At 43.1% G+C, this 10,044-nt stretch overlaps 1 protein-coding gene across 1 annotated transcript in view; it reads left to right on the forward strand.

The window, feature by feature from the left end:
* The window catches only part of LOC121869425, a gene marked incomplete at its 3' end in the record, with an annotated part of 99,949 nt that overhangs the window by 62,717 nt on the left and 27,188 nt on the right, over window positions 1-10,044 (forward strand).

Consider the following 10,044-nt stretch of genomic DNA (forward strand, 5'->3'; position numbering starts at 1 on the left):
TGAGAAAACCCATCGACCCAACCAAGGCCGACGAACCCAGTCAAAAGGGAAGCCCTCTGGTGGACCCTCAGGCGTTTTGGCTGGGTACAATGGCACCCAGTCGGAGTTCTTCCTCATCCAAACAGGGGTTAAACAAGGGTGTGTACTGGCACCAACTCTCTTTCCCATTTTCTTGTCTGCCTTCTTTATTCATGCCAGTGCCAATTTAGCCGGCGGGGTGGACATCGAGTACCAGGTGAAGGGGGGTCTTTTCAATATGAGACGACTCCAGGCAAGAACAAATGTGTCGGCAGCTTCCATTATTGAACTTCAGTATGCAGACGACCTCACCCTTGTTGCTCACACTGAACACGACCTACAGGAGATCCTAAACACCTACCCAGATGCGCATGCACACTTCGGCCTTGAGGTGAATGTACGTAAGACTCAGATTCTCTTTCAACCTGCCCCAGGTTCAGACACACCTCCACCATCCATCCAGCTAATTTTTCCCACTTTCCGTATCTCGGCTCCCACCTGTCCACCACCGCAGACATCGATGAAGAGATTCAGCACCAAATCAGATGTGCATCTCAAGCCTTTGGCGGACTCCGAAACCGTGTCTTCAGCTGTAGGGAGCTGAAATTATCTACAAAGCTGCAGATATATCGAGCAGTGGTCCTGCCCACCCTGCTATATGGCAGTGGGACACGGGTCATATACAGGAAGCACCTCAAGGCACTTGAAAACTTTCACCAACGTAGTCTACGTTCCATCCTCCGAGTTTGCTGGGAAAACAAAAGAACAAATGCCAGTATTCTAGCTGACACCAACTGTAGGAGCATCGAGGCTACCATTATCCATGAACAGCTACGCTGGACTGACCATGTTACCCGCATGGACGACAGTAGACTATCAAAGCAGCTACTTTACAGTCACCTAACGAATAGTAAACGTAACGCCGGCGGGCAATTGAAAAGGTATAAGGATAGTCTTAATATTAACCTGTAAAAGTGCCAAATCTACCCCCTCACCTGTAAGTCGATTACTTCACATCGTAACGCTTGGAGGAGCACCACACGAGAAGGTGTCAATACTGTACTTTCGAGTTAGCCTGACTGCAAACCGAGGCAATTCTGCGCCAACGCCGGAAAGACGCTGTCACCGCCCCTCCCGCACTACAGTAGATGCAGCCCTCCACATATTAATGAATTGGCAACTTAACTACAACCACAGCTGCCACAAGATTCTCACAACAAATTTTCTTCATTATTTAAACAAATATACGAACATTTGGAAACTTCTCATGACCTTAAATAACAATGAATAGTTAATTATTATAAAAATTTTACCTTTGCTTTGTTTAATATTTATCCTAACAGTGATACAGCCAAAAACAGATCCACCAATCACAATCACCATTACATACAGCCTTCCTTTACCAAGTATTGCCAGGTAAAATTGCGAGCACGAGACCCAGGGTGGGGTCGGTGCATCTTTGGCTGACTGTACTGCGTCTTCAGCATTCGGCAAACAACCAAGAGGTGGTGGTTCTTGGCGAGATAGTTTGTTAAGTAGTGACCTAACACTCAATAGGGTAGTTAAGAAATAAATTCCCGACACTAACGAGCCTATCACACCGTTAACCACCCTGGTACTTGAGGGATCACTGTTTACCAGGTGGTTCTGTCGTTATAGCTAAACGTCACAGAAACAAACAATTGCGACTTAGTAAAATGTGTTGTTAATATACATAGCTTGTATTATAAGTAGGGGAGGGGAGATAATTATCAATTTTACCGCTTTGGTCTGACCTTCAAAGAAATAAGGGAAATTAACAAAGAGAGGGAGACACACACACACAGACAAAGAGATAGGACGAGAGATAATATAGGCTAAACTAGAAACAGGAAAACGAAGAATAAAGACAGAGAGACACAGATAGATGGACAGACAGACGGAAATACAGAAAGAAAGGAAGAAAGAGTGACAGGCAAACATACAGAGAGAAGACAGAGATACACATATATACTGAGAGAGAGAGAGAGAGAGAGAGAGAGAGAGAGAGAGAGAGAGAGATGTAATAGATCTTTCCAGTTCAGTTATAATGGGTGTGCAGGAGCTGGTCTTATGCAAATTAGTTTGACCTAGTGTGTGTGTGTGTGTGTGTGTGTGTGTGTGTGTGTGTGTGTGTGTGTGTGTGTGTGTGTGTGAAAAGTATGAGAGACAAAATTATATGAAAAAATAAATAAAAGTGAAAGGAAAAGAGAAAGTAAAGCCACATCTAGAGACGTAGAGATAGAAAACTAGATAGATAGATAAATATGAGAGAGAGAGAGAGAGAGAGAGAGAGAGAGAGAGAGAGAGAGCAACGTCACACACTTCCCCAACACTCACACAACACAGGTGAGGTCAGACAGCATTAATTACGGTCGTTAAACCTCAACAACCCTTATGGTAGTTAGCCTAACAAGGCAATTGAGTCCCACCTATGGAGGACACCTCAACAACACAGACGTAACTTAACAAGAGCAAAACAACACTAATTGGTATGTAAACATGAGTGGAAATTATCACTCGCACAAATAAATTTAATGATACAAAAATGATTTAATTATTAGTTGGAAGTAAATATTTGTGTTGATATTCCTGTTATACTTAAACGTGTAAATAATGTTTCTAGATCAAGGTGGAGGATCACTGTGGAGTACCAGGCTGCTGTAAGCTGCTGCACTCTAGTGGTTGGCGCCCAATTATGACTGAACACACCTCAATTTACGCAAATGTTTGAAATTAAAATTAAAAGGTTATTTGAATCACCTGAAGATTAGATACCCCAGTTTACTTCACCTGAGGACTAACCACGATAATGTTAATCTTAACCTAACCTACCCGAGGTTAACCTGACTTACCTTTACCTAAACAAACGTAACTTTATCTTATCCTTAAACCTAAACCAACCAGGTAGCGTTAGGGTGGTTAATCTTCAGGTGAAATAAGCTGAGGTATCTAGCCTTCAGGTGAAATAACCTGCAGTGTCTATCAGATGAAATAAGCTGAGGTATCTAGCCTTCAGGTGAAATAAGCTGGGGGTATCCAGCCTTCAGGTGAAATAAGCTGGGGGTATCTAGCCTTCAGGTGAAATAAGCTGAGGAATCTAACCTTGTGAAATAAGCTGGGGTATCTAGCCTTCAGGTGAAATAAACTGGGGTATATAGCCTTCAGGTGAAATAAGCTGAAGGTATCTAGCCTTCAGGTGAAATAAGCTGAGGTATCTTGCCTTTTGAAATAAGCTGGGGTATCTAGCCTTCAGGTGAAATAAGCTGAGGTATCTAGCCTTGTAAAATAAGCTGGGGTGCCTAACCTTCAGGTGATCCGCTTGCTTGACCACAATAATATATACAAAGTGAACAAATATTAACATGGCTGACTCGAGTGTTGCAGCTCTGATGTTCACAGGTAAAGTTCTTTCCCCTTTGTCTCTTCCAGTTAAATTATGCCAAAGACTTTCCCAGTTTTATGGAAGACACCTCATTGTTATTGGTCACTGGGAAAGAAACTATCAAAGCCACATAAGATGTTATATATCTCGCAGTCATAGAAAATTAGTAACAACCTGTATATGTTTTGCATATATACCTGAACATGCTAAACCAATTGTAAACTAGAATTACGATTTTACTGAATAAGTATCTATCTATCTATCTATCTATGTATCTATCTATCTATCTACCTATCTATCTATCTATCGATCTAAGCATCAAGTTATTCGTCCACATTCAAATATATAATGTTCATAGTGCACAACCGTACTATTCACGATGGCTTTGAAATAATGTGAATAATGTGATCAGTAAGAGTATAGTCACCAAATATAGTTTAATGACCCTCTCTGGAGTGAAACTGAGTCCCGGGATTCCGCCAGAGGCAGTGTGGATGGGGAGAGGGCTATAAAAGGTGCCCTGAACATAGCCTGCCTAAAACAACCAACCTGACTGGCCAACCGCACCCAGTAAGGGCATCCTAATGTGGTCGAAATAAACATCCTGAAAGAAGAACCGCCCTTGTGGCAAAAGAGCTGCCTAGGTATAACATCGACATCGCAGCCATTTGTGCGTCCCGGCTCCCAGACGAAGTCTGCCAATCCATCCTACACAGGCTAACTGAAATGCCTTTTGGGATCAACGAGTGCCTCCTGACACTCCGAGTCCCACTGAATCACTCACGTCATGCCATCTTCACCAGCGCATACGCCCCAACACTGAATGCAGATGATGACATCAAGGAGGCCGTCTACGCCGACCTTGACAGAGTGCCAACCTCTATCCCCAGAGAAAATAATTGGAATAGATGCTGACATTAGCAGGGAACCATAGGGAGAAACGGATTAGGCAAGTGTAATCCCAACGGCTACTCTTCCTCAGCAATGTGCTGAACACAACCTCACTATCACCAAATCCTTGTTTAGGCAGGTCGACAAGCTCAAGGGTTGTTAGTAACACCCATGATCCAAATACTGGCATCTCATTGACTACATCATTGTCAGGGAAATAGATCGCCGAGATGTCCTCATCACCCGAGCCAAGCGTGGCTCAGACCACGTGGCACACATCATTGGCTCGTTGGAGCCAAACTCTCCCTTCACATCACCCTAAAACGATGCAGGCGACAAGCCTCCAGAAGATGTTTTAACATCAAACATCTGGAGGTTCCAGCAGTAGCACATGCTTTCAAAGAGCAGCTCGAGAATGGCCTGATAAACAACCTGACAACAAACAACCCAAATCCGAATGCTGAATGGGGTATTCTTACCACTGTCATTATAAAAACCTGTAGAAATATCCTCGGCCAGATCGAAAATAACACCAGGACTGGTTTGATGAAAATAACCCAGAAATCAATGCACTCGTCGGTGATAAACGTGCTGCTTTAACTGACTGGCAGAACAACCCTCAGTCTCGGACAAAAGCTGATACCTTCCACAGAAGAAAAATAAAGTGCACGAAATGCAAAAATTTGCAAATCAACACAAAATGTGCGAATTTTTCAATTCCACTGAAACATTTTTGGCAAAATTACTCATGGCACAAACCCCTCCGCTCAAACAACGGTAACTCCCCAATTAAAGACGAAGAAGGCATCCTTCAGCCCTGGCAAGAGCACTACCATTCGCTACTCAACGGAAACACCGATGTAGATGTCCTGACTACCCAGCAGGTCTCTCAGCACCCAGAACTGACCTTGGATAGGTAGCTACTACCATCAACTAGATGAAAAAAAATAAAGCCTCAGGGCCTAATGGAATCCCAGCCGAGGTGTATAAAGCAGGAGGACCTCTGATTACCAGCAGTCTCCACTCTCTCCTGGAGAATATATGGGAGAGAGAGGAAATCTCCCAAACTCTTAAAGACGCCTCCATCGTCAATATTTATAAAAACAAGGGACACCAGAAAAGAGTGTGGCAACTACCACAGGATCTCGCTGCTGTCCGTACCTGGCAAGATTATCGACCAACTCCTCTTAAACAAACTTCTTCCTGAGGCAGAAGACTTCCTCCAAGAATCTCAATGTAGCTTAAGATAGATCATCACATGTTACCACTGACATCATCTTTGCTGCCCGCCAGGCACGGAAAAAGTACAGAGAACACCATTGTGACTTGTACATAGCCTACATCGACTCGGTCAACGGGAAAGCCATTTTGGCTGCCCTCCAAAATTCATCGCCAATGTAATTCAACTCCACTATGGCATAAACAGCAGTGTCCTGCACAATGGCACACAGTCTGAGTTCTTCCCCATCCAAACGGAGGTAAAGAAAGGATGTGTACTGGCACCAACTCTCTTTTACATTTTCTTGGCTGCCTTCCTTACTTCTGTCAGTGCTAATTTAGCCGGTGGGGTGGACGTCCAGTACCAGATGAAGGGACTTTTCAACATAAGACTACTCCAGGAAGGAACAAATGTGTCGGCAGCTTCCATTACTGAACTTCAGTATGCAGACGACCTCACCCTTGTCGCTCACACTGAACGTGACCTGCAGGAAATCCTGAACACTTTACGCAGATGCGTATGCACACTTCGGCCTTGAGGTGAATGTACGTAAGACTCAGATCTCTTCCAGCCTGCCCCTGGATCAACCACACCTCCACCATCATTCCAGCTTAATGCTTCTACCCTCTCTAAAGTTGCCCACTTTCAGTATCTCGGCCCCACCTGTCCACCACCGCAGACATTAATGACGATATTCAACATCGGATCAGATGTGCGTCTCAAACCTTTGGCAGACTCCTTACCCGTGTCTTTAGCTGTAGGGAGCTGAAATTATCTACAAAGATTGACGTATAACGGGCAGTGGTCCTCCCCACCCTGTTGTAGGGCAGGGAAGGCAAGAGAATAAATGCCAATATTCTCGCTGACACCAACTGTAGGAGCATCGAAGCTACCATTATCCATGAACAACTACATTGGACTGGCCTTGTTACCCGCATGGACGACAGTAGACTGCCAAAGCAGCTACTTTACAGTCACCTAACGAATAGTAAACGTAATGTTGGCGGGCAATTGAAAAGGCATAAGGATAGTCTTAAGACAAAACTGAAAAAATGCCAAATCGACCCCCTCACATCGGAAGCAATCTTTCCACACCGTAACGCTTGGGGGAGCATCACATGAAGTGTCAATACTTTCGAGTTAGCACGACTGCATACCGAAGCAGATAAGCGCCACCGCCGGCAAGACGTTGCCGCCGCCCTTTGCGCACGAGATGTAGCCCCCACATGTGCAACATCTGTGGACGACCCTGCCGGTCCCGTATCGGCTTCTCTAGTCACGTCAGAGCTCACCACCGAAGGTGACATCCTCATTAACCCATATCAGTGTATCATAGCTGGATGATCGTCACACTCGATTCCGAGTTACAGCAAAGTAGTGGTAGGATAGAGCACACTACACACTAACCTTTTTCTCAGTACACGAGGAAATATGGTCACCACTGCACTCGACCGTCCTCACTTACCCAAATATAAAGTCAGCTAGGCGGACTAGGGTTGCCCCATGAGCGAATTACAATACAAGCGAACGATGTACACATACTCGGCCACCGCACCCTCATCCCCTTTTAACAAAGACATAAACACGCAAAGGATAACAATAGCACATTCCACTGTTGTTAATGCAGGTAAAGCTCGATATATTTTATTTCTGAACAAAACACCAAATGACGTCAGACTACACAAATTTATGCTTATTGTTAATATCAGGACTTCCTCTCTCAGTTCCGCGTCAAAACGCTCTCAGTTCAACACAATAAATTCAGAATTTTCCTGGTACGGAAACTGAGGCTGGTAACGTATGAGTGAATTTCAGTACCGGTTTATTGTTATAATGTATTACTTGGTATTGAAGTGTGTATTCTAGGCTAACTAATACAACATTCATCAACGATTTAAAACAAGAGATGTTGTTGATGGCATAACAGATTACTTCGCTTCTTAACTAAACATCATGGGCCGGAGACTCAAAAGTACAGTATGTTATCGCCACGTGCCGGCCACATGTTGATTGAAGAAACTGTTGACAACTCAGGATAGCTTACTAAGCGAGATGGAGCTGGTGGCAGCTGTATGACTGCCTGAGGGACAGTCTATCGCCTTCTACCGTAGAGACAACATCTTGAACCTCCGTCCAACCAACATCAACCAAGAGGATATTATATTTGTTCTCGTTGGTCAAACCCGAGACCCCAAAAGGTGAGTGTGATTGTGAACTATAAAATGCTCTAAGAAATCTAAATAACTTTAATAAGTGTATTTATGTACTGTATATTGATCATATTATACAAACTGTGTCCTGATATACCAGCAGTTGTTATATGTGAATTGTTCTTTAACAGGTTTTGACCGAATTATACTCATCGCGTCAACGACAAGGGTCTTATTCTCCTGCACAAACCAATATCGCTCCTATGAGCAGTTACACAGTATTAAAGATATTGTATCTCCCAACTCACTCTATTAGTTGGCCCTCGATGCTTTTAGTCCTCTCTGTGGCGATACTCAAATCAAAATATCCGCCATCTTGACGAAACATGTTGTATCTGGAGGCCATAACTTAACAGGATCTTCGGAGCTCTGTAACGATTGACCCGGACATAGCTTGTCTATTTCCAGAACACAAGTAGTATATGCCTTCAAGCTATGGTAATCCTAATTAAAGTTGTTTCATCAGCGAATATTGAAGAACATAAGTTTCATATGTTAATTCAATGGAATATAATATTGAAAGATAAAATCTAATAAGTTAAAACTGATCTTATAAACAACAATTGTGTTTGTTCATGTTTTAGCAGCAAGATGGAGTTGTTTGGTGTATCTTTAAACGATCGAGCTTTGTGACGTGAATGGGGGTATCGAGGCCCTTTCAACCCTCAAATTAATAAGTGATGAACAATTGTTGAAGTCTTACATATCTCCTCAATGTGAAATTGTGAAGCTATGCAAGACTTAAAACACCTTTTCTAGGGCGGAGAACGAAGGTCATATTGGCTGTACCGACTCACACGGTCACACCCAATTGTTATTATGGGACCGAAGACTCAAAACATACACCAAAAAATGCCTTTAAGACGATCATTAACAGGTGCTTACACTATCCTTCCACCTGTTCACCTCTTCCAGTATAGTTGAAACTTGTTTATAGAGTTTGCGCCCTCCACCCAGCTGATAACCTTACCTTGTGAGTGCTCGGTATGGGGATCGGTGGTAGATGAGGTACCGTTCTTGCCTCGCAAGCGAGATGTCACGGGTTCGATTCCCGGGCCGGTGGAAGTTGTTTGGACTTACTTCCTAGCCCCCATTAGTCCCTGTTCACCTAGCAGTAAAGTAGGTACCTGGTGTAAATCGAAAGTTGCGAATTCGTATTCAGGGAAAGTTGTTGGAGCTTCCAATAACTTCATGACATAAACCACTGACTCTTCAGGCTTCTACGCCCTTGACTCTTCAGACTTCTACGCCCTTAACTCGTGAGACATAAAGGCAAGCATGAACTTAGCATGCTTCCCTGTTGGGCGCTGTAAACGCTTCTGCGCTTCACCTTACACAAGGATGTAGGGAGGTGCCCAATAAATGGAAAAAAAAAGATATACGATATTATAGACCTACTCTACATTGTGTCACAATACCCTTACAACATTGTAAAACAGTTTTGAACATGGGGGGTCTTTGCTATGTTGTTAGCAGTTTGCATGTTTGGATGCCGTAAGTCGGTTACGGGATTGCCCAGTATACAGTATAACTTACGAGGGGCATTTTCTGTTTTTTTTCTCAAATTGTAACAGCTGATGACAAACACAAAATAGCACGGCGCCGGAAAAAGTCAATTATATTTTGAAAAAAAATCACGAATAAATCACTTTTAAAAACCCCAAATAACTATTAGTTGGGTTCTTAGTTGTGAATTTATTCATACTTTTTTTCTGTGACTTTTTCCTGGTTTTATTCTGTGACTATTTTCCTTTGACTTTCTTCCTAACTGTGTTATGTGACATTATTTTTCCTTACTTTACTCTGTAAATTTATTTCTGTGACTTTTTCTTCCTTCACTGTCAAAACCCAAAGTACCTGTAGCTTCTACCTTCCTCTACAACAGGAAAAAGACTCACCATTGCTGTAAAATTCACTGGAACGATCAGTCATGCAGTGACAGTTGTGCTAATTGACATTACTAAACCTAGAGCTAAAGACTCTACTTCATATTTGATAATTGACTACATACCTACAAAGACGATTTCGCTTTAGGCCAGGGCAAATTACATTAAAAATACACGCATCAACAATATGTTTCATTCAGCAAACTTTTGTAAATAAAAACGCAACACTGGTGCCTGTTTTGTGGCAGCGGCCTATCAGCGGTGCCTCACTCAAATCGCGACCTTACACACTCAGTCGCGTTCTCTGACTTAAAATAGCTGAGGTTCATATTTTGGTACACTTTAAGTTGCGTTATGTGACTTACTGCCTCAGAACCACCACCATGTGTCTCCTCCTAAGGTTCAAGAATTGATAAT

The sequence above is a fragment of the Homarus americanus genome, unplaced genomic scaffold (genome assembly GCF_018991925.1).
Source record: "Homarus americanus isolate GMGI-L3 unplaced genomic scaffold, GMGI_Hamer_2.0 scaffold32583, whole genome shotgun sequence".
NCBI lineage: Eukaryota > Metazoa > Arthropoda > Malacostraca > Decapoda > Nephropidae > Homarus > Homarus americanus.